The 26406-nt window shown below is 47.5% G+C and overlaps 1 protein-coding gene across 4 annotated transcripts in view; it reads right to left on the bottom strand.

The window, feature by feature from the left end:
* Window positions 1-26406, bottom strand: part of MAP9 (microtubule associated protein 9) — a 379878-nt gene that overhangs the window by 281026 nt on the left and 72446 nt on the right. The window lies entirely within an intron of this gene.

The following is a 26406-nucleotide window of genomic DNA, read 5'->3' as shown; positions in this document are numbered from 1 at the left end:
TGCAAGGGGGCCGGCGGCGAGGCTCCGGTGACCATCCAGGCTGTACCTGTGATCGTCCCTCTGGAGCTAATGTCCAGTAGCCAAAGAAGCCAATCCATCCTGCACGCAGGTGAGTTCACTTCTTCTCCCCTAAGTCCCTCGTTGCAGTGATCCTGTTGCCAGCAGGACTCACTGTAAAATAAAAAACCTAAGCTAAACTTTTCTAAGCAGCTCTTTAGGAGAGCCACCTAGATTGCACCCTTCTCGGCCGGGCACAAAAATCTAACTGAGGCTTGGAGGAGGGTCATAGGGGGAGGAGCCAGTGCACACCACCTGATCCTAAAGCTTTACTTTTTGTGCCCTGTCTCCTGCGGAGCCGCTATTCCCCATGGTCCTTTCAGGAACCCCAGCATCCACTAGGACGATAGAGAAATCCTATTTTCTCTTACGTCCTAGAGGATGCTGGGGACTCCAAAAGGACCATGGGGTCTATACTAAAGCTCCAGACCGGGCGGGAGAGTGCGGACGACTTTGCAGCACCGATTGAGCAAACATGAGGTCCTCCTCAGCCAGTGTATCAAACTTGTAGAACTTAGCAAAGGTGTTTGAACCCGACCACGTAGCTGCTTGGCAAAGTTGAAGCGCCGAGACCCCTTGGGCAGCCGCCCAAGATGAGCCCACATTCCTGGTAGAATGGGCCATTACCGACTTCGGCACCGGTAGCCCAGCCGAAGAATGAGCGTGCTAAATCGTATTACAAATCCAGCGTGCAATAGTCTGCTTAGAAGCAGGATTTCCAATCTTGTTGGAAGCATACAGGACAAACAGAGCCTCTGTTTTCCTAGTAAGAGCCGTTCTGGCGACATACATTTTCAAAGCTCTCACATCAAGAGATTTAGGGACTGCCACAGCATCTGTAGCCACAGGCACCACAATAAGTTGATTTATGTGAAACGAAGAAACCACCTTCGGCAGAAATTGTTGACGAGTCCTCAATTCCGCTCTATCCACATGAAACATCAAATATGGGCTCTTGTAAGACAAAGCCGCCAATTCGGACACTCGTCTGGCAGACGCCAAGGCCAATAGCATGACCACTTTCCAAGTGAGAAATTTCAACTTAACCTTTCGCAAAGGTTCAAACCAGTGAGACATAAGAAACTGCAACACCACTTCAAGATACCACGGTGCCAAGGGTGGCACAAATGGAGGATGGATATGCAGCACTTCCTTCACGATGGTCTGAACCTCAGGAAGGACGGCTAATTCTTTTTGAAAGAAAATAGATAAAGCCGAAATCTGCACCTTGATGGAACCCAATTTCAGGCCTGCATCCACGCCTGCCTGCAAAAAATTGAGGAAACGACCCAAGTGAAACTCCTCCGCAGGAGCTGCTTTGGTTTCACACCACGACACATACTTTCTCCAAATACGGTGATAATGTTTCGCCGTGACCTCCTTCCTAGCTTGAAGGAGAGTGGGGATGACCTCCCCGGGAATACCCTTCAGAGCTAGGATTTGGCGTTCAACTTCCATGCTGTCAAACGCAGCAAGTCCAGAAACACGCAGGGCCCCTGCAGTAACGGGTCCTCTCTTAGAGGAAGCGGCCAGGGATCTTCCATTAGTAATTCCTGAAGATCTGGATACCAGGCCCAATCTGGAGCGACGAGTATAGCCTGAACCCTTGTTCGTCTGATGATCCTCAACACCTTTGGAATGAGAGGAAGTGGAGGGAACACATACACCGACTGAAACACCCACGGAGTTACCAGGGCTTCCACCGCACAGGCTTGGGGGTCCCTCAACCTGGAACAATACATCGGAAGCTTCTTGTTGAGGCGAGACGCCATCATGTCTATCAGAGGAATTCGCCTTGTCACTTCTGCAAATACCTCTTGATGACGAGCCCACTCTCCTGGATGGAGATACTGTCTGCTGTGGAAGTCTGCTTCCCAGTTGTCCACGCCCGGGAGGAAGACTGCTGACAGAGCACTCACGTGCTGTTCCACCCAGCGGAGAATTCTTGTGGCATCCGCCATTGCCGCCCTGCTCCTTGCTCCGCCTTGGCGGTTTACGTGCGCCACCGCTGTTATGTTGTTCGACTAGATCAGGACAGGGAGACCCTGAAGAAGGTTCTTCGCTTGCAGGAGGCCGTTGTAAATGGCTCTTAACTCGAGAACATTTATGTGGAGACAAGATTCCTGGCTTGACCATTTTCCCTGGAAACTTCTTCCTTGCGTGACTGCGCCCCAGCCTCGGAGACTTGCATCTGTGGCCAGCAGGACCCAGTCCTGGATTCTGAATCGGCGTCCCACTAGAAGGTGAGAGCCCTGCAGCCACCACAGGAGAGAAATCCTGGCCTTGGAAGATAGACTTATTTTCCGGTGCATGTGCAGGTGAGACCCGGACCATTTGTTCAGTAGATCCCACTGAAACACACGGGCATGAAACCTGCCAAACGGAATGGCTTCGTAAGCCGCAACCATCTTCCCTAGCACTCGAGTGCATTGATGAATCGACACTCTTGTCGGTCTCAGAAGCTCCTTGACCACGGTCTGTATTTCCAGAGCTTTGTCCTCCGGAAGAAACACTCTCTGTAGCTCCGTGTCGAGGATCATGCCCAGGAAGGGCAGCCGAGTTGTCGGGATCAACTGAGACTTTGGCAAATTTAGAATCCAACCGTGATGTCGCAGAACCGACAGGGAGAGTTCCACATTTCTTAGCAACTGTTCTTTTGATCTCGCCTTTATCAGGAGATCGTCCAAGTACGGGATAATTGTGACCGCTTGCTTGCGAAGGAGTACCATTATTTCCGCCATAACCTTGGTGAAAACCCTCGGGGGCGTGGAAAGCCCAAACGGCAACGTCTGAAATTGGTAATGACAATCCTATACCGCAAACCTCAGGAAGGCCTGATGAAGAGGATAAATCGGGACGTGTAAGTAGGCATCCTTTATGTCGACTGACGCCATAAAATCCCCCCATTGTAAGCTGGAGATCACAGCTCGAAGAGATTCCATCTTGAACTTGAAAGTTTTCAAGTATGGATTGCGGGATTTTAGGTTCAGAATCGGTCTGACCGAGCCGTCCGGCTTCACACCACAAAGAGGCTCGAATAGAACCCTTCCCCCCGTTGGGATGGGGGAACCGGCACAACGACCCTCTGTTGACACAGCTTTTGTATCGCAGCATTTACTACTACTCTTTCTGGAAGAGAAACTGGAAGGGTCGACTTGAAAAAGCGGCGGGGGGCATCTCCTGAAACTCCAGTTTGTACCCTTGGGACACTATGTCTAAAACCCAAGGATCCAGGGCCGATTGAAACCAGACCTGACTGAGGAACCGGAGACGGCCCCCCACCGGCACGGACTCCCGCAGGGAAGCCCCAGCGTCATGCGGTGGACTTGGTAGAGGTGGGGGAGGAAGGACGAGCCCCTTCCTCTTTTGTATTTATTAGGCCGAAAGGACTGCATCTGCTGATGGGGCACCTTTTTGTGTTGTGTGGGAACATAAGGAAGAAAAGATGACTTACCCGCAGTAGCGGTAGACACCAGGTCAGCAAGGCCGTCACCAAACAAGACACTATCTTTAAAAGGGAGAGCTTCCATATTCTTCTTGGAGTCGGCATCAGCATTCCATTGATGAATCCATAGCGCCCTCCTGGCCGAGACCGCCATGGCATTGGCTCTTGATCCCAAGAGGCCAACATCCCTCGTCGCATCCTTTAGGTAATCTGCAGCGTCCTTGATATAACCAAGAGTCAAAAGAATGTTATCCTTATCAAGGGTATCCATATCAGAAGCCAAATTATCAGCCCACTTAGCAATAGCACTACTCACCCATACCGACGCCACAGCAGGTCTGAGCAATGCACCAGTATTACCGAAAATGGCCTTCAATGTCGTCTCCAGCTTGCGATCCGCCGGATCCTTGAGAGCAGCCGTGTCAGGGGACGGAAGCGCCACCTTCTTGGACAAGTGGGATAGAGCCTTGTCCACACTGGGAGACGATTCCCATTTCTCCCTGTCATCAGAAGGGAAAGGATAAGCCATAAAAATTCTCTTGGGAATCTGCCACCTTTTGTCCGGCGACTCCCAAGCCTTTTCACAAAGAGCGTTCATTTCATGAGAGGGGGGAAACCCTTGTGTCTGGAACAGCAGGGTCGTCAGAGATATGTTAAACATCTTTAATAGCCACATTCATGTACTGAATACTCCTAACTACCCTTGGGTGTAAAATAGCCTCATTGAAATCGACATCGGAATCAGAGTCCGTGTCGGTATCTGTATCTGCCATCTGGGTAAATGAACGTTTTTGCGACCCTGAGGGGGTCTGTACCTGAGCCAAAGCGTCCTCCATGGATTTTCTCCATGTTTGTGTCTGAGAATTAGATTTATCCAGCCTTTTAGACAATAAAGCCACATTTGCACTCAGTGTACTCAACATATTTACCCAATCAGCAGTCGGCTGTGCCGACAGAGTCATACCCAACTCCTTTTCTGCGCCCCCAGTAACTTCCTCCGGGGAGGAACACTCAGCCTCCGACATGTCGACACGTAGTACCGACACACCCACACTCACACCGGCCAAAAACAAGGGGACAGACCCACAGGGAAGCCTACAGAGAGAAACACAGAGGGAGTATGCCAGCTCCACCCCAGCGCCCATATTCTACAATGCAATAATAAGATTTTACTTACCGATAAATCTATTTCTCGTAGTCCGTAGTGGATGCTGGGGACTCCGTCAGGACCACAGGGGGATTAGCGGCTCCGCAGGAGACAGGGCACAAAACTAAAGCTTTAGGATCAGGTGGTGTGTACTGGCTCCTCCCCCTATGACCCTCCTCCAAGCCTCAGTTAGGATACTGTGCCCGGACGAGCGTACTCAATAAGGAAGGATATTGAATCCCGGGTAAGACTCATACCAGCCACACCAATCACACCGTATAACTTGTGATCTAAACCCAGTTAACAGTATGACAAACGTAGGAGCCTCTGAACAGACGGCTCACAACAATAACAACCCGATTTTTTTGTAACAATAACTATGTACAAGTATTGCAGACAATCCGCACTTGGGATGGGCGCCCAGCATCCACTACGGACTACGAGAAATAGATTTATCGGTAAGTAAAATCTTATTTTCTCTGACGTCCTAAGTGGATGCTGGGGACTCCGTCAGGACCATGGGGATTATACCAAAGCTCCCAAACGGGCGGGAGAGTGCGGATGACTCTGCAGCACCGAGTGAGAGAACTCCAGGTCCTCCTCAGCCAGGGTGTGCCCCTGACCAAGTAGCAGCTCGGCAAAGTTGTAAAGCCGAGACCCCTCGGGCAGTCGCCCAAGATGAGCCCACCTTCCTTGTGGAATGGGCATTTATATATTTTGGCTGTGGCAGTCCTGCCACAGAATGTGCAAGCTGAATTGTACTACACATTCAACTAGCAATCGTCTGCTTAGAAGCAAGAGCACCCAGTTTTTTGGGTGCATACAGGATAAGAGCAAGTCAGTTTTCCTGACTCCAGCCGTCCTGGAAATCTATATTTTCAGGGCCCTGACAACATCTAGCAACTTGGAGTCCTCCAAGTCTCTAGTAGCCGCAGGTACCACAATAAGCTGGTTCAGATGAAACGCTGACACCACCTTAGGGAGAAACTGGGGACGAGTCCGCAGCTCTGCCCTGTTCGAATGGACAATCAGATATGGGCTTTTGTGAGACAAAGCCGCCAATTCTGACACTCGCCTGGCCGAGGCCAGGGCCAACATCATGGTCACTTTCCATGTGAGATATTTCAAATCCACAGATTTGAGCGGTTTAAACCAACGTGATTTGAGGAATCCCAGGACTACGTTGAGATCCCACAGTGCCACTGGAGGCACAAAAGGGGGTTGTATATGCAGTACTCCCTTGTCAAATTTCTGGACTTCAGGAACTGAAGCCAATTCTTTCTGGAAGAAAATCGACAGGGCCGAAATTTGAACCTTAATGGACCCCAATTTGAGGCCCATAGACACTCCTGTTTGCAGGAAATGCAGGAATCGACCGAGTTGAAATTTCTTCGTGGGGCCTTCCTGGCCTCACACCACGCAACATATTTTCGCCACATGTGGTGATAATGTTGTGCGGTCACCTCCTTCCTGGCTTTGACCAGGGTAGGAATGACCTCTTCCGGAATGCCTTTTTTTTCCCTTAGGATCCGGCGTTCAACCGCCATGCCGTCAAACGCACCCGCGGTAAGTCTTGGAACAGACATGGTACTTGCTGAAGCAAGTCCCTTCTTATCGGCAGAGGCCCTGAGTCCTCTGTGAGCATCTCATGAAGTTCCGGGTACCAAGTCCTTCTTGGCCCATCCGGAGCCACGAGTATAGTTCTTACTCCTCTACGTCTTATAATTCTCAGTACCTTTGGTATGAGAAGCAGAGGAGGGAACACATACACCGACTGGTACACCCATGGTGTTACCAGAACGTCCACAGCTATTTCCTGAGGGTCTCTTGACCTGGCGCAATACCTGTCCAGTTTTTTGTTCAGGCGGGACGCCATCATGTCCACCTTTGGTCTTTCCCAACGGTGCACAATCATGTGGAAACAACTTCTCGATGAAGTCCCCACTCTCCCGGGTGGAGGTCGTGCTGAGGAAGTCTGCTTCCCAGTTGTCCACTCCCGGAATGAAAACTGCTGACAGTGCTATCACATGATTTTCCGCCCAGCGAAGAATCCTTGCAGTTTCTGCCATTGTCCTCCTGCTTCTTGTGCCGCCCTGTCTGTTTACGTGGGCGACTGCCGTGATGTTGTCCCACTGGATCAATACCGGCTGACCTTGAAGCAGAGGTCTTGCTAAGCTTAGAGCATTGTAAATTGCTCTTAGCTCCAGTATATTTATGCGGAGAGAAGTCCCCAGACTTGATCACACTCCCTGGAAATTTTTTCCCTGTGTGACTGCTCCCCAGCCTTTCAAGCTGGAATCCGTGGTCACCAGGACCCAGTCCTGAATGCATAACTGTGGCACTTTAGTAGATGAGCACTCTGCAGCCACCACAGAAGAGACACCCTTGTCCTTGGAGACAGGGTTATCCGCTGATGCATCTGAAGATGCGATCCGGACCATTTGTCCAGCAGATCCCACTGAAAAGTTCTTGCGTGAAATCTGCCGAATGGAATCGCTTCGTAAGAAGCCACCATTTTTCCCAGGACCCTTGTGCAATGATGCACTGACACTTTTCCTGGTTTTTGGAGGTTCCTGACTAGCTCGGATAACTCCCTGGCTTTCTCCTCCGGGAGAAACACCTTTTTCTGGACTGTGTCCAGAATCATCCCTAGGGACAGCAGACGTGTCGTCGGAGACAGCTGCGATTTTGGAATATTTAGAATCCACCCGTGCTGTCGTAGAACTACTTGAGATAGTGCTACTCCGACCTCCAACTGTTCTCTGGACCTTGCCCTTATCAGGAGATCGTCCAAGTAAGGGATAATTAAGACGCCTTTTCTTTGAAGAAGAATCATCATTTCGGCCATTACCTTGGTAAAGACCCGGGGTGCCGTGGACAATCCAAACGGCAGCGTCTGAAACTGATAGTGACAGTTTTGTACCACGAACCTGAGGTACCCTTTGTGAGAAGGGCAAATTTGGACATGGAGGTAAGCATCCTTGATGTCCAGGGACACCATATAGTCCCCTTCTTCCTGGTTCGCTATCACTGCTCTGAGTGACTCCATTTAGAATAGGTCTCACCGAGCCGTCTGGCTTCAGTACCACAATATAGTGTGGAATAATACCCCTTTACTTGTTGTAGGAGGGGTACTTTGATTATCACCTGCTGGGAATACCGCTTGTGAATTGTTTCCAATACTGCCTCCCTGTCGGAGGTAGACGTTGGTAAAGCAAACTTCAGGAACCTGCGAGGGGGAGACGTCTCGAATTTCCAATCTGTACCCCTGGGATACTACTTGTAGGATCCAGGGGTCCACTTGCGAGTGAGCCCACTGCGTGCTGAAACTCTTGAGACGACCCCCCACCGCACCTGTTTGTACGGCCCCAGCGTCATGCTGAGGACTTGGCAGAAGCGGTGGAAGGCTTCTGTTCCTGGGAATGGGCTGCCTGCTGCAGTCTTCTTCCCTTACCTCTATCCCTGAGCAGATATTATGGGGACGAAAGGACTGAGGCTGAAAAGACTGTCTTTTTCTGCTGAGATGTGACTTGGGGTAAAAAAGGTGGATTTTCTAGCTGTTGCCGTGGCCACCAGGTCCGATGGACCGACCCCAAATAACTCCTCCCCTTTATACGGCAATACTTCCATGTGCCGTTTGGAATTTGCATCACCTGACCACTGTCGTGTCCAGAAACATCGTCTGGCAGATATGGACATCGCACTTACTCTTGATGCCAGAGTTTCGCATATATAGAAATGCATCTTTTAAATGCTCTATAGCAGGGGTGTCAAAGACAAGGCCCGCGGGCCAAATCCGGCCCGCCAGACCTCGTCTGATGGCCCGCGGTGCCGCCGCCATGAAACCCCCTTCTCCCGAGTGCCCAGCTGGGGGGGCGGGGTTTCGCGGAATGACGCGATTGCGTCGTGACGTCACGGCGCAAATGCGTCATTCAACGAAACCCCGTCGGAGGAGGGAGAAGGGAGCCGCGCAGACGAGGAGGGAGAGGCGGCTGAAGAGCGGCGAGAACCGCTTCAAATGTAAGTCAGCCCCTCTCCCTTCCTCTCTTTCTCTCTCTCTCCCTCCTTCCACCACCTGCCACAATGTGTAAAATGGGGACCTGTACCTGCCGCTATGTGTAAAATGGGGACCTGTACCTGCCGCTATGTGTAAAATGGGGACCTGTGCCTGCCACAATGTGTAAAATGGGGACCTGTGCCTGCCACAATGTGTAAAATGGGGACCTGTGCCTGCCACAATGTGTAAAATGGGGACCTGTGCCTGCCACAATGTGTAAAATGGGGACCTGTACCTGCCGCTATGTGTAAAATGGGGACCTGTGCCTGCCGCAATGTGTAAAATGGGGACCTGTGCCTGCCGCAATGTGTAAAATGGGGACCTGTGCCTGCCACAATGTGTAAAATGGGGACCTGTGCCTGCCACAATGTGTAAAATGGGGACCTGTACCTGCCGCTATGTGTAAAATGGGGACCTGTGCCTGCCACAATGTGTAAAATGGGGACCTGTGCCTGCCACAATGTGTAAAATGGGGACCTGTACCTGCCGCTATGTGTAAAATGGGGACCTGTGCCTGCCACAATGTGTAAAATGGGGACCTGTGCCTGCCACAATGTGTAAAATGGGGACCTGTACCTGCCGCTATGTGTAAAATGGGGACCTGTGCCTGCCACAATGTGTAAAATGGGGACCTGTGCCTGCCACAATGTGTAAAATGGGGACCTGTACCTGCCGCTATGTGTAAAATGGGGACCTGTGCCTGCCGCAATGTGTAAAATGGGGACCTGTGCCTGCCGCAATGTGTAAAATTGGGACCTGTGCACTATAAAAGGGGGCACATGGCTGGGCACTATAAAAGGGGGCACATGGCTGGGCACTTTAAAAGGGGGCAGATGGCTGGGCACATATAAGGCAGGTGGAGCGGTAAATTTGGATAGACCTACAGATACAACCGGCCCTTTGATGGGGACCAAACTGCTGATGCGGCCCCCGATGAATTTGAGTTTGACACCCCTGCTCTATAGTCAATAAAATACTGTCCCTGTCAAGGGTATCAATATTTCCAGTCAGGGAATCCGACCAAGCCACCCCAGCGCTGCCCATCCAGGCTGAGGCGATCGCTGGTCGCAGTATAACACCAGTATGTGTGTATATACTTTTTAGGATATTTTCCAACCTCCTATCAGTTGGCTCCTTGAGGGCGTCCGTATCTGGAGACGGTAACGCCACTTGTTTTTATAAGCGTGTGAGCGCCTTATCCACCCTAAGGTGTGTTTCCCAACGCGCCATAACTTCTGGCGGGAAAAGGTATACCGCCAATAATTTTCTATCGGGGGAAACCCACGCATCATCACACACTTCATTTAATTTATCTGATTCAGGAAAAACCACATGTAGTTTTTTCACACTCCACATAATACCCTTTTTTGTGGTACTTGTAGTATCAGAAATATGTAACATCTCCTTCATTGCCCTTAACAAGTAACGTGTGGCCCTAAAGGAAAATACGTTTGTTTCTTCACCGTCGACACTGGAGTCAGTGTCCGTGTCTGTGTCGACCGACTGAGGTAAAAGGACGTTTTAACGCCCCTGACGGTGTTTTAGACGCCTGGACAGGTACTAATTGGTTTGCCGGCCGTCTCATGTCGTCAACCGACCTTGCAGCGTGTTGACATTATCACGTAATTCCTTAAATAAGCCATCCATTCCGGTGTCGACTCCCTAGAGAGTGACATCACCATTACCGGCAATTGCTCCGCCTCCTCACCAACATCGTCCTCATACATGTCGACACACAAGTACCGACACACAGCACACACACAGGGAATGCTCTGATAGAGGACAGGACCCCACTAGCCCTTTGGGGAGACAGAGGGAGAGTTTGCCAGCACACACCAAAAACGCTATATTATACAGGGACAACCTTTATATAAGTGTTTTTCCCTTATAGCATTTTAATATATATATATATACATATCGCCAAATAAGTGCCCCCCCTCTCTGTTTTAACCCTGTTTCTGTAGTGCAGTGCAGGGGAGAGCCTGGGAGCCTTCCCACCAGCCTTTCTGTGAGGGAAAATGGCGCTGTGTGCTGAGGAGAATAGGCCCCGCCCCCTTTTCGGCGGGCTTCTTCTCCCGTTTTTCTGAGACCTGGCAGGGGTTAAATACATCCATATAGCCTCCAGGGGCTATATGTGATGTATTTTTAGCCAGAATAAGGTATTATACATTGCTGCCCAGGGCGCCCCCAGCAACGCCCTGCACCCTCCGTGACCGTTGGTGTGAAGTGTGTGACAACAATGGCGCACAGCTGCAGTGCTGTGCGCTACCTTCATGAAGACTGAAAAGCCTTCTGCCGCCGGTTTCTGGACCTTCAATCTTCAGCATCTGCAAGGGGGGTCGGCGGCGCGGCTCCGGGACGAACCCCAGGGTGAGACCTGTGTTCCGACTCCCTCTGGAGCTAATGGTGTCCAGTAGCCTAAGAAGCCAATCCATCCTGCACGCAGGTGAGTTCACTTCTCTCCCCTAAGTCCCTCGATGCAGTGAGCCTGTTGCCAGCAGGACTCACTGAAAATAAGAAACCTAAAAACTTTTTCTAAGCAGCTCCTTAAGAGAGCCACCTAGATTGCACCCTGCTCGGACGGGCACAAAAACCTAACTGAGGCTTGGAGGAGGGTCATAGGGGGAGGAGCCAGTACACACCACCTGATCCTAAAGCTTTAGTTTTGTGCCCTGTCTCCTGCGGAGCCGCTAATCCCCCTGTGTTCCTGACGAAGTCCCCAGCATCCACTTAGGACGTCAGAGAAAATATATGTGGTTAGCGCTGTTAGTAACAATAAAAAGCACCAAATTTTGATGTGTCCACCCCCCCCCCCCCCCCGCCCCCGTTTTGCTCCCTTGTTACTTGAAGGAGTTTGGAGTTCCGGGCCAGCGTCTCTGCAGCGGCTGTGGAGAGAGAGAAAATGGCGCTGGTGAGCTGTGCGGTTAAGCCGCGCCCCTTCCCGGCGCGCTTCAGTCCCGCTCAAATTTGAAATATTTATACTGGCGGGGGTATTATATACGGTGCCCGGGCACCGAATATGCCTTTTGCCAGTCCTATTGACCCCAGTAACTGCTGCCCAGGGCGCTCCCCCCCAGCGCCCTGCACCCTGTAAGTGCCGTTGGTGATGTGTGTGCGAGCATGGAGCGCAGCGCTACCGCTACGTTGTACCTCCGTTACTGAAGTCTTCTGCCGTCTGATGTCTTCTGTTCTTCTAATACTCACATGGCTTCTTTCTTCTGGCTTCTGTGAGGGGGGTGACGGCACGGCTCCGGGAACAAGCAGCTAGGCGAACCAAGTGATCGAACCCTCTGGAGCTAATGGTGTCCAGTAGCCTAAGAAGCAGAGCCCTTAACTAAGAAGTAGGTCTGACCTCTCCCCTCAGTCCCACGATGCAGGGAGCCTATAGCCAGCAGGTCTCCCTGAAAATAAAAAAGCCTAACACAAGTCTTTTCCAGAGAAACTCAGTAGAGCTCCCCTAGTGTGTGTCCAGTCACTCCTGGGCACAGAGTCTAACTGAGGTATGGAGGAGGGGCATAGAGGGAGGAGCCAGTTCACACCCAGTCAAAGTCTTTTTAGTGTGCCCATGTCTCCTGCGGATCAGTCTATAACCCATGGTCCTTTTGGAGTCCCCAGCATCCTCTAGGACGTAAGAGAAACAAAATTATCTAGTCTAATGACTCTTTGGCATGAATGTCAGGCGTCATGTTTCGAGGAAACCAGGCACCGCTCATCACCATGCCAACATCATCCCTACAGTGAAGCATGGCGGTGGCAGCATCATGCTGTGGGGAAGTGTTTCAGCGGCAGGAACTGGAAAACTAGTCAGGATAGAGGGAAAGATGAATGCAGCAATGTACAGAGACATCCTGGATGAAAACCTACTCCAGAGTGCTTTTGACCTCAGACTGGGTCGACGGTTCATCTTTCAGCAGGACATCGACCCTAAGCACACAGCCAAGATATCAAGGGAGTGGCTTCAGGACAACTCTGTGAATGTCCCTGAGTGGCCCAGCCAAGGCCCAGACTTGAATCCGATTAAACATCTCTGGAGAGATCTGAAAATGGCTGTGCACCGACGCGTCCCATCCAACCAGATGGAGCTTGAGAGGTGCTGTAAAGAGGAATGGGCGAAACGGTCCGAAGATAGGTGTGCCAAGCTTGTGGCATCATATTCAAAAAGACGTGAGGCTGTAATTGCTGCCAAAGGTGCATCAACAAAGTATAGAGCAAAGGCTGTGAATACTTATGTACATGTGATTTTTTTGTTTTTTATTTTTAATAAATTTGCTAAATCTCAAAAATACTTTTTCCATATTGTCATTATGGGGTATTGTGTGTAGAATTTTGAGGGAAAAATTACATTATTCCAGTATGGAATAAGGCTGTAACATAACAAAATGTGGAAAAAGTGAAGCGCTGTGAATACTTTCTGAATGCACTGTGTGTCCTCATCTAACTGTTCTTTTGACCAGACCTAAATAGAGCAGCTTTAATAATGATAATGCCAGAGGGAAAAAAAAATCTTGTGATAAGATATCACAACTCTTGATAAGGTGTCACATCAATTAAATGCTATAGAATACTAGCCTATGACACCATATAACCAGTTGTGATACCTTACCACAAGATGTCTAGCAGATAATGCAAAGGTCACACAAATGCCAGCCAGAAAGATGAGGACACATTGGTAAGCCAACTGTTAAAATAAGAATTTACTTACCGATAATTCTATTTCTCGTAGTCCGTAGTGGATGCTGGGAACTCTGTAAGGACCATGGGGAATAGCGGCTCCGCAGGAGTCTGGGCACATCTAAAGAAAGCTTTAGGATCACCTGGTGTGCACTGGCTCCTCCCCCTATGACCCTCCTCCAAGCCTCAGTTAGGATACTGTGCCCGGACGAGCGTACACAATAAGGAAGGATTTTGAATCCCGGGTAAGACTCATACCAGCCACACCAATCACACTGTACAACTTGTGATCTGAACCCAGTTAGCAGCATGATAATAGAGGAGCCTCTAGAAAAGATGGCTCACTACAGCAATAACCCGAATTTTTTGGTAACAATAATTATGTACCAGTATTGCAGACAATCCGCACTTGGGATGGGCGCCCAGCATCCACTACGGACTACGAGAAATAGAATTATCGGTAAGTAAATTCTTATTTTCTCTGACGTCCTAGTGGATGCTGGGAACTCCGTAAGGACCATGGGGATTATACCAAAGCTCCCAAAACGGGCGGGAGAGTGCGGATGACTCTGCAGCACCCAATGAGAGAACTCCCGGTCCTCCTCAGCCAGGGTATCAAATTTGTAGAATTTTACAAACGGATTTGCTCCTGACCAAGTAACTGCTCGGCAAAGTTGTAAAGCCGAGACCCCTTGGCAGCTGCCCAAGATGAGCCCACCTTCCTTGTGGAGTGGGCATTTACAGATTTTTGGCTGTGGCAGGCCTGCCACAGAATGTGCAAGCTGAATTGTACTACAAATCCAACGAGCAATAGTCTGCTTAGAAGCAGGAGCACCCAGCTAGTTGGGTGCATACAGGATAAACAGCAAGTCAGATTTCCTGACTCCAGCCGTCCTGGAAACATATATTTTCCGGGTCCTGACAACGTCTAGCAACTTGGAGTCCCCCAAGTCCCTAGTAGCCGCAGGCACCACAATAGGTTTGGTTCAGGTGAACGCTGAAACTACCTTAGGGAGAAACTGAGGACGAGTCCTCAATTCCGCCCTGTCCGAATGGAAACTCAGATAAGGGCTTTTACAGGATAAAGCCACCAATTCTGACACGCGCCTGGCCCAGGCCATAGCCAACAGCATGACCACTTTTTCTGTGAGATATTTTAACTCCACAGATTTAAGTGGGTCAAACCAATGTGACTTTTGGAACCCAAAAACCACCTTGAGATCCCAAAGTGCCACTGAAGGCACAAAAGGAGTCTGTATATGCAGTACCCCTTTAACAAACGTCTGAACTTCAGGGACTGAAGCTAGTTCTTTTTTGGAAGAAAATCGACAGAGCCGAAATTTGAACCTTAATGGACCCCAATTTCAGGCCCATAGATACTCCTGTTTGCAGGAAATGTAGGAATCGACCCAGTTGAATTTCCTCCGTCGAGCCTTACTGGCCTCGCACCACGCAACATATTTTCGCCAAATGCGGTGATAATGTTTTTCGGTTACATCCTTCCCGGCCTTGATCAGGATAGGGATGACTTCATCCGGAATGCCTTTTTTCTTCAGGATCCGGCGTTCAACCGTCATGCCGTCAACGCAGCCGCGGCAAGTCTTGGAACAGACAAGGTCCCCGCTGAAGCAGGTCCCTTCTTAGAGGTAGAGGCCACGGATCCTCCGTGAGCATCTCTTGAAGTTCCGGTTACCAAGTCCTTCTTGGCCAATCCGGAGCCACTAATATAGTGCTTACTCCTCTCCATCTTATCAATCTCAGTACCTTGGGTATGAGAGTCAGAGGAGGGAACCCATACACTGATTGGTACACCCACGGTGTTACCAGAGCATCTACAGCTATTGCCTGAGGGTCCCTTGACCTGGCGCAATACCTGTCGAGTTTTTCCCAACGGTTTATAATCATGTGGAAGACTTCTGGGTGAAGTCCCTACTCTCCCGGGTGGAGGTCGTGCTGAGGAAATCTGCTTCCCAGTTGTCCACTCCCGGAATGAAAACTGCTGACAGTGCTATCACATGGTTTTTCGCCCAGCGAAGAATCCTTGCAGCTTCTGCCATTGCCCTCCTGCTTCTTGTGGCACCCTGTCTGTTTACGTGGGTGACTGCCGTAATGTTGTCCGACTGGAACAACACCGGCTGACCTTGAAGCAGAGGTCTTGCTAAGCTTAGAGCATTGTAAATGGCCCTTAGCTTCAGGATATTTATGTGAAGTGATGTCTCCAGGCTTGACCATAAGCCCTGGATATTCCTTCCCTGTGTGACTGCTCCCCAGCCTCGCAGACTGGCATCCGTGGTCACCAGGATCCAGTCCTGAATGCCGAATCTGCGGCCCTCTAGAAGATGAGCACTCTGCAACCACCACAGGAGGGATACCCTTGTCCCTGGTGACAGGGTTATCCGCTGATGCATCTGAAGATGCGACCCGGACCATTTGTCCAGTAGGTTCCACTGGAAAGTCTTGCGTGGAATCTGCCGAATGGGATTGCTTCGTTTTAGGAAGCCACCATTTTTACCCAGAACCCTTGTGCATTGATGCACTGAGACTTGGTTTGGTTTTAGGAGGTTCCTGACTAGCTCGGATAACTCCCTGGCTTTTTCCTCCGGGAGAAACACCTTCTTTCTGGACTGTGTCCAGGATCATCCCTAGGAACAGAAGACAAGTCGTCGGAACCAGCTGCGAATATGGAATATTGAGAATCCAATCGTGCTGCCGCAACACTACCTGAGATAGTGCTACACCGATCTCCAACTGTTCCCTGGATCTTACCCTTATCAGGGAATCGTCCAAGTAAAGGATAACTAAAAATTCCCTTCCTTTGAAGGAATATCATCATTTCGGTCATTACTTCAGTAAAGACCCGGGGTGCCGTGGACCCTCCCTACGGCAGCGTCTGAACTGATAGTGACAGTTCTGTACCATAACCCGAGATACCCTTGGTGAGAAGGGTAAATTTTGACATGAAGGTAAGCATCCTTGATGTCCCGAGACATCATGTAGTCCCCTTCTTCCAGGTTTGCAATCACTGCTCTGAGTGACTCAATTTTGAATTTGAACCTCTGTATGTAAGTGTTCAAAGATTTTAGATTTTAAAATCGGTCTCACCGAGCCGTCTGGCTTCGGTACCACAATAGTGTGGAATAATACCCCGTTCCCTGTTGCAGGAGGGGTACCTTAATTATCACCTGCTGGGAATACAGCTTGTGAATGGCTTCCAAAACTGCCTCCCTGTCAGCGGGAGACGTCGGTAAAACAGACTTTTTTTTTTTTTTTTGGAAACGGCGAGGGGAATACGTCTCGAATTCCAATTTTGTACCCCTGAGATAACACCTGAAGGATCCCGGGGTCTACTTGCGAGTGAGCCCACTGCGCACTGAAATTCACTGAGAACGGGCCCCCACCGTGCCTGAACTTGTAAAGCCCTAGCGTCATACTGAGGGCTTGGCAGAGGCGGAAAAGGGTTTCTGTTCCTGGGAACTGGCTGATCTCTGCAGCCATTTTCCTCTACCTCTGTCACGAGCAGAAAAGAGGAACCCTTTTGTCCGCTTGCCAACCAGGACTGCGCCTGATAATACGGCGTCTTATTTTGAGAGGCGACCTAGGGTACATCCCCTTTTTTTTTTTTAAGGCAATACTTCCAAATGCCGTTTGGAATCCCTGACCACTTTACTGGTAGAATACAACGCACTTATACTTGATGCCAGTCGGCAAATATTCCGCTGTGCATCATGCATATATAGAAATGCATCTTTTAATTGCTCTATAGGCAATAATATACTGTCCTTATCTAGGATATCAATATTTTCAGTCAGGGAATCCGACCACGCCAACCCAGCACTGCACATCCAGGCTGAGGCGATTGCTGGTCGCAGTATAACACTAGTATGTGTGTAAATACATTTTAGGATACCCTCCTGCTTTTTATCAGCAGGATCCTTAAGGGCGGCCATCTCAAGAGAGGGTAGAGCCCTTGTTCTTACAAGCGTGTGAGCGCCTTATCCCCTGTAGGGGGTGTTTCCCAACGCACCCTAACCTCTGGCGGGAAAAGGTATACTGCCAATAACTTTTTAGAATTATCAATTGTTATCGGGGGGAAACCCACGCATCATCACACACCTCATTTTATTTTTCAGATTTAGGAAAACTACAGGAAGTTTTTCCTCACCAAACATAATACCCCTTTTTTTTTGGTGGTATTCATATTATCAGAAAAGTGTAAACATTTTCCATTGCATCAATCATGCAATGAGTGGCCCTATTGGAAATCACGGTTGTCTCTTCACCGTCGACACAGGAGTCAGTATCCGTGTCGGCGTCTGTATCTGAGGTAACGGCCGCTTTAGAGCCCCTGTATGAGACGTCTGGACATGCACAAGCTGAGTAGCCGGCTGTCTCATGTCAACCACTGTCTTTTATACAAAGCTGACACTGTCACGCAATTTCAACAGTACATCCACTCAGGTGTCGACCCCCTAGGGGGTGACAACACTATTACAGACACTCTACTCCGTCTCCACATCATTTTTCTCCTCATACATGTCGACACAAACGTACCGACACACAGCACACACACAGGGAATGCTCTGATAGAGGACAGGACCCACTAGCCCTTTGGGGAGACAGAGGGAGAGTTTGCCAGCACACACCAGAGCGCTATATATATATATATATATATATATATAGGGATAACCTTATATAAGTGTTTTTCCCTTTATAGCTGCTGTATTGTTTATACTGCGCCTAATTTGTGCCCCCCTCTCTTTTTTAACCCCTTTCTGTAGTGTAGTGACTGCAGGGGAGAGCCAGGGAGCTTCCCTCCAACTGAGCTGTGAGGGAAAATGGCGCCAGTGTGCTGAGGAGATAGGCTCCGCCCCTTTCTCGGCGTCCTTATCATCCGTTTTTCTGTATGTTTTGGCAGGGGTTAAATGCATCCATATAGCCCAGGAGTTATATGTGATGCATTTATTTTAGCCATATAAGGTTTTTATCGATTTATTGCGTCTCAGGGCGCTGCCCCCCCAGCGCCCTGCACCCTCAGTGACCGGAGTGTGAAGTGTGCTGAGAGCAATGGCGCACAGCTGCGGTGCTGTGCGCTACCTTATCTGAAGACAGGATCGTCTTCTGCCGCCGATTTCACCGGACCTCTTCGCTCTTCTGGCTCTGTAAGGGGGCCGGCGGCGCGGCTCCGGGACCCATCCAGGCTGAACCTGTGATCGTCCCTCTGGAGCTAATGTCCAGTAGCCTAAGAAACCCGATCCACTCTGCACGCAGGTGAGTCCGTTTCTTCTCCCCTTAGTCCCACGATGCAGTGAGCCTGTTGCCAGCAGGTCTCACTGAAAATAATAAACCTAAACTAAAACTTTCACAAAGAGCTCAGGAGAGCCCCTAGTGTGCACCCTTCTCGTCGGGCACAGAAATCTAACTGAGGCTTGGAGGAGGGTCATAGGGGGAAGAGCCAGTGCACACCAGGTGATCCTAAAGCTTTCTTTAGATGTGCCCAGACTCCTGCGGAGCCGCTATTCCCCATGGTCCTTACGGAGTTCCCAGCATCCACTAGGACGTCAGAGAAAATAAAGAACTATTATAGATAACACAATACTTACACAGCTTGTAGCAGGCCTCCAATCTATAAGAACAGCTTTATTCTGATTGGCTAGAGCATGAGAAAGCCGCTCTGATTGGATTCTTGCATACATTACACACGTCTATTAAAGTATTTTTTTAACCATTGGATTACAGGCTGTAGAAAATAAAGTAAATGGAAGAAAAATGAAAGTAACAAAGATGGAAAGAATAGAGGGCCTGACTCAAGGTAGTATGCAGTGCCGATATTTAGAGCTGAGCTATTATCAACTGACTGAGCATGGATCACACTGCATGGGTCAAGAGCATGGGTCACACTGCACAAGCACAAATGCATTAGTGTACAACTCTGAATCAGGCCTACAATGGAATTAGTTGTGCAATAAATCTCAACAAGTGACTGTCTAAGTCTTTATTTCTATTTTACATTTATTGCATTATCCCAGCATCCACTGCCCAGCGGAGTTGGTAAGAATCCCAATGATATCAGAATAGGGCTGGATTTTCTTGATACATAGTCTATGGGAATTCAGCCCCATACTGAACAGGACAGAGCTGAGGAGACCCTACACTGTTTAGCACTCTACGTTACCTATAACTCAGGCTATGAGTGCTGACGCTCATTTCACTTTTGGGAGGAGCATCTATAAGGGCTTTTTAGCTATGTATTTAAACTTTTTTCTGAACACTGTTAAGATCTGTGCTAATGATCATAGCAGCATGAAACTTTTCAGAAGGGGTCAAGGACCTGCAAGATGTAATAAGCCTACTAATTGTCCTACTAACACGAGGAACTGGAGATGCATTCTACTCAGAATTGGATCCATCTCAAGAAGCCATGTCACCAAGGACAGAACTGCTAGAGACAACTAAGTCAGTTGCCACCGGGCTCTAGCTCTGAAGGGGGACCTCTATTCCGTTGTCCCAGCCAGCTTCCAGCCCAGCTCTGTTCACTAAGCATCATATGGCTGTGACTCTTACTAGCAGCAGCCGTCCATACCTATCTGAACGAATACACCCCCACCCCTGCTGCCAGTGTTCCTGACTGACACTGACTGTTGTCATTGTCAGCCAGCACAGTTCCACCTCCTTTTGCTAGTCTTCTCACTTCCCCTCTGAGCCAGGCACTCAGGCAGGCAGAAATGGTGGCTCACAGTATGGGGGTCTATGGGGGCATAGGTCCCGGGGGCCCCTCCTTCAAGGGACCATCCTGGATAATAGCAGAGGAAGGGACAAAAGAAGAAGAAAGCAACGTCCCACCAGTGGACAGGGCTACCCAGCCCTGATTCCTGCAGTGTAACTTGGCCCAGGGACGGACATAGGAGGGATGGTGCTGCCACAGTCCTCAGTGACAACTGTCATTGTGTAAGGTGTGATCAACATTATATTATGTCTGTGTATATGTGTGTCTGTGTAACCATGTACATGTGTCTTTATGTGTCGGAGTAACTGTATTTGTGTAATTATATGTGTCTGTGTAACTGTATATAGGTCTGTAACTTTGTATATATGCGTCTGTAACTATATATATATGGTGTGTCCTGATGACGGGGGATAGTACCCCGAAACGCTGCAAATAAAAGCACCTTTTTCCATGTGAATGGAGTCCAGGAGTGGTACGTGGTGCTGGCTAGCCCAAGGGAGTGCACCCTGGCAAGTATCCTTAATGGCTATCAAAGGAGTGCCGGATATGTGTGTGTGTGTGTGTGTGTGTGTGTGTGTGTGTGTGTGTGTGTGTGTGTGTGTGTGTGTGTGTGTGTGTGTGTGTGTGTGTGTCTGTGTGTGTGTGTATATATATATATATACTTGGCGGTAAAGGCGGCACTCTGGAGACGGTTCAATGCAGTGAAAAAATATCCTTGTTTATTTCTACATGTTTCGGCTTAGTAGCCGTCCTCAGGAAACAAGTGTTGTGCAAACATTAAGTACATTTATACCCCTTGTGTCTTAGTGATTGGTTACACTTACCTGCCATGCTTCCATCGGTTGCCGGCTCCTTCACACCGCATCATCCTCACCGCCCTCAATGATGATGCTCAGGTCACCAGAGCCGGTGGGGTCGCGGTGCGCTGGCCTGTGACGTCACCGGGCTGCTACGGCTGGCATAGGCTCCTTGTATCACCATGGAGACATACATAAACATAAACAAAACCCCAAATATGATTAAAACAGTGATTAAATAAAAACCAATTCATTTAAAAACAGGTCGAGCGGATTTAGGGTAACATTGATCCCGATGGACATAAACTTGTACAAATATTAGAAGTTATAGGAACTACATTTCCAAAGTATATGTTACAAAATGTATTACAATCTGTTTATTACAAAAAAGCATTAAGACCCGCATATTCATTAAGGCCACGTGGAGATATGGTGTCTAGTTGGTGTATCCAACGACATTCTCTTTGGAGGAGTTTTTTGCTTCTATTACCTCCTCTTCGATCAGCAGGTATGTGATCAATAATTTTAGCACAAATAGATGCTACCCCATGGCCGTTTAGTACACAATGCCTTGCAAATGGTTGTTCACTATTGCCTGAACTGAGAGCTGACCGAATGGCCAATCTATGATTGCCCATTCTTTCTTTGAACTGACAATCCGTCTTGCCCACAGAGTATAAACCACATGGGCAAGACAGTACATATACAACAAAACGGGAAGTGCATGTTAGAGGGTACTTGATTTTAAAAAAAATTCCGGTGTGTGGGTGTGTTATGGTGTCACCTGTTAGTAATGATCTACACGTTACACATCCCACACATCGGTAACAGCCTGCCTTCCTAGTTAGAAAATGTGGCTTAGTGGGTGCTGAATTGAGATCAGTCACATCTTATTTCACCAATAGGTCTTTGAGGTTCTTATTTCTAGTATAGGCTGGTAATAAATGAGACTTCTAGAGTCCAGGTATATCCTTGTCCGTATTAATGATCGGCCATATTTGTTTCATCTGTTGTTTATATATGGCACTTTGATCATTATAGCGGTTGACCCAAGGGATGATTGTCTTTTTCTGCGCTTTTTTATTACTGCTTTCTAGTGTTTGTGCTCTGGACAGTGCTAGAACTCTTTTTTTGGTAGCCTCTAGAGTAGTTTGTTTATATCCTCTCATTTTGAATTTGTCTACCATCTCATTTAATGCTGGCTCAATCTGTGTAGGATCACTAGTGATCCTTCGTACTCTCAGCATTTGTGAGAATGGCAAACACTCACGTAGGGCCAAAGGGTGTGCACTACTGTGATGTAACATAGTGTTTCTATCAGTAGGCTTTACAAACAAGGATGTAACTATCTGATTGTTCACTATTTGGACTTCTACGTCTAAAAAATTTACAATAGACTCACTCAAGGAAAAAGTTAGTTTAACTACGCTGTCTGAGTTGTTATGCAATTCAAGCTCATGTTGCAATTCCTCCACATTACCCTCCCTGAGAATGAGCAAGTCGTCTATGTATCTGCGGTACAATATTAGACCATTGCTAATGCGACTCTGATATATTAGCTGTTGCTCAATGTGATACATAAACGCATTAGCGTACGATGGGGCCACATTGGACCCTATCGCACAGCCTGATCTTTGGAGGTAATATGCCCCATTGAAGATAAAATAATTTCTGGTAATAACCAGTGTTAACAGCTCCACAAAAAATTGTTGATCAGGCTGTGCAATGGGGTCCAATGTGGCCCCATCGTACGCTAATGCGTTTATGTATCACATTGAGCAACAGCTAATATATCAGAGTCGCATTAGCAATGGTCTAACTACAGCGTAGTTAAACTAACTTTTTCCTTGAGTGAGTCTATTGTAAATTTTTTAGACGTAGAAGTCCAAATAGTGAACCATCAGATAGTTACATCCTTGTTTGTAAAGCCTACTGATAGAAACACTATGTTACATCACAGTAGTGCACACCCTTTGGCCCTACATGAGGGTTTGCCATTCTCACAAATGCTGAGAGTACGAAGGATCACTAGTGATCCTACACAGATTGAGCCAGTATTAAATGAGATGGTAGACAAATTCAAAATGAGAAGATATAAACAAACTACTCTAGAGGCTACCAAAAAAAGAGTTCTAGCACTGTCCAGAGCACAAACACTAAAAAGCGCAGAAAAAGACAATCATCCCTTGGGTCAACCGCTATAATGATCAAAGTGCCATATATAAACAACAGATGAAACAAATATGGCCGATCATTAATACGGACAAGGATATACCTGGACTCTATAAGTCTCATTTATTACCAGCCTATACTAGAAATAAGAACCTCAAAGACCTATTGGTGAGATTAGATGTGACTGATCTCAATTCAGCACCCACTAAGCCACATTTTCTAACCAGTAAGGCAGGCTGTTACCGATGTGTGGGATGTGTAACGTGTAGATCATTACTAACAGGTGACACCATAACACACCGGAATTTTTTTTTAAATCAAGTACCCTCTAACATGCACTTCCCGTTTTGTTGTATATGTACTGTCTTGCCCATGTGGTTTATACTACGTGGGCAAGACGGATTGTTAGTTCAAAGAAAGAATGGGCAATCATAGATTGGCCATTCGGTCAGCTCTCAGTTCAGGCAATAGTGAACAACCATTTGCAAGGCATTGTGTACTAAACGGCCATGGGGTAGTATCTATTCGTGCTAAAATTATTGATCACCTACCTGCTGATCGAAGAGGAGGTAATAGAAGCAAAAAACTCCTCCAAAGAGAATGTCGTTGGATACACCAACTAGACACCATATCCCCACGTGGCCTTAATGAATATGCGGGTCTTAATGCTTTTTTGTAATAAACAGATTGTAATACATTTTGTAACATATACTTTGGAAATGTAGTTCCTATAACTTCTAATATTTGTATAAGTTTATGTCCATCGGGATCAATGTTACCCTAAATCCGCTCGACCTGTTTTTAAATGAATTGGTTTTTATTTAATCACTGTTTTAATCATATTTGGGGTTTTGTTTATGTTTATGTAGGTCTCCATGGTGATACAAGGAGCCTATGCCAGCCGTAGCAGCCCGGTGACGTCACAGGCCAGCGCGCCGCGACCCCACCGGCTCTGGTGACCTGAGCGTCATAATTGAGGGCGGTGAGGATGACGTGGCGTGAAGGAGCCGGCGACCGATGGAAGCACGGCAGGTAAGTGTAACCAATCACTAAGACACAAGGGGTATAAATGCACTTAATGTTTACACAACACTTGTTTCCTGAGGACGGCTACTAAGCCGAAACATGTAGAAATAAACAAGGATATTTTTTCACTGCATTGAACCGTCTCCAGAGTGCCGCCTTTACCGCCAAGTCTATGGGAGTTGTTTTTCTCCAGGAGGGCACCGGAGCATGCTGACATATTAGAGGGAGTGCCGGGTTGTATTACCTTTTTTATATATATATATATATATATATACATACACACACATACATACATACATACATACATACATACATACATATATAATGGCCAAGGCTACAGCTATCTAGACGAAAAAAACAGTAGCAAACCAGCACACCACCTTTTTAAGCAATAGACAACACTTTAATTATTGAAGTAGTAGAATTCAGACTTTCATAGAAAAACAGCAATGTTTATACTCATCCGAACAGCATGGATGTAGTCAGCATAAAGACACATGCCATCCCTACAGCCCGTTTCGGTTATTACACCTTCCTCATGGGGTCAGCCACAAGTGTATGTGTCAACTCTGAGCCTCTTATCGGCATCGTAGCCTACTACAAGGTGAATGCGAGTGGATATATAAAATAAACACTGTTGCTCCCAATGGCCTCAATGAGGAGTTATTATTAACATCTTTTCTTTAAACCCGATTATTGATCATTATCAAAGAGATCATAATAATAATGTAATGCTGCATCTCGATAGTTATGCAACAGTTGGTGGATCATTAACTAACGATGCTGGTCGTACACTAATCTTGCATTATTCTTCATGCAAATTTGATTGCTATATATGTATGGGTATTGTTTTGAAGTGCACTCCCACATATTGCACACTAAGAATTTTTGAATTGGTTGCTTAGCAACCGAGAGTTATATATTAGTGCCCTCAATAAATTGGATTATACTAGCTAAAATGTGGGACTACACTGCAACTAATATCTATCTATGATGGATGTCTTTATATCTTTATTTTATATCTTTTTCTGAGTAACTACTAATGTTATATACATCTGACTGTCCTTATTCATAATATAAACATGTTGGGTATGCACTGTGAGACATTGGGGATTAAGACGCCTCTTTTAATTGATTGTAATGCTATAAGAGGCTCAGAGTTGACACATACACTCGTGGCTGACCCCATGAGGAAGGTGTAATAACCGAAACGGGCTGTAGGGATGGCCATGTGTCTTTATGCGGACTACATCCATGCTGTTGGGATGAGTATAAACGTTGCTATTTTTCTATGAAAGCCTGAAGCTACTTCAATAATGAAAGAATGTTGTGTATTGCTTAAAAAGGTGGTGTGCTGGTTTGCTACAGTTTTTCCGTCTGGATTACTGAAGTCTTGGCCTTTGGATATATTTAACCGGGCACCCACGGATCTGATTTTGGAAGATGTGTATATATATATATATATATATATATATCTGTGTATATGTGTAACTATATATGTGTCTGTGTAACTGTATTTACGCGTAACTACAGGCAGAACTCCCGGATGTAGAGTGGGTGGGTGAGTGGGCAAGCATTTCTAAAAGGCACTATCTGTATATTATGAAGGTCACTGTAACACTCTCTGTATATTATGAAGCTCATTGCGATGCTCTCTGCATTATATGGCAGTCACTACAACACTATGCATTATACGGTGGGGACTGATGGGCTCTGTATTATATGGTGGTCACAAAAATGCTGTCAATATTGTCTGACAGCCACAAAAAAAGCTTTAAGTGGCAGTCATTAAAATGCTCTCAGTATTGTTTGGTGGTCATTAAATTGCTCACAGCATTGTCTGGCGGCAACAATGTTGCTCCCACTATTGTCTGGCGGTCACAAAGGTACTCTCACTATTGTCTGGCGGTCACAAATTTGCACTCCGTATTATCTGGTGGTCACAAAGATGTTCTCAGTATTGTCTGGCGCTCATAAAGTTGCTCTCACTATTATTTGGCAGTCACAACATTGCTCTCACTATTGTCTGGCGCCCATAGAATTACTCTTACTATTGTCTGGTGGACACAGAATTCCTCTCTGTATTCTCTGGCGGTCACTAAAATGCTCTCTGTATTGTCTGGCGCACACAAAGATTGCAAATGGAATCAGTGATTTTTTTATACTACTGCACATTTGTCATTGGCTGAGATTTCACTCTGCGCATATGTCAAATTAGCAGTCCAAAGTCGCATGGATTTTCATCCATGGACAAACATCAGCGATAACATCTTAGCGAGAAATGGGCTGTAACTGGATGGTAAGTATGGA

This window comes from Pseudophryne corroboree, chromosome 1 (genome assembly GCF_028390025.1).
Source record: "Pseudophryne corroboree isolate aPseCor3 chromosome 1, aPseCor3.hap2, whole genome shotgun sequence".
NCBI lineage: Eukaryota > Metazoa > Chordata > Amphibia > Anura > Myobatrachidae > Pseudophryne > Pseudophryne corroboree.
The sequence above is the reverse complement of the archived record's forward strand: the minus strand, read 5'-3'. Positions and strand labels throughout refer to the sequence as shown.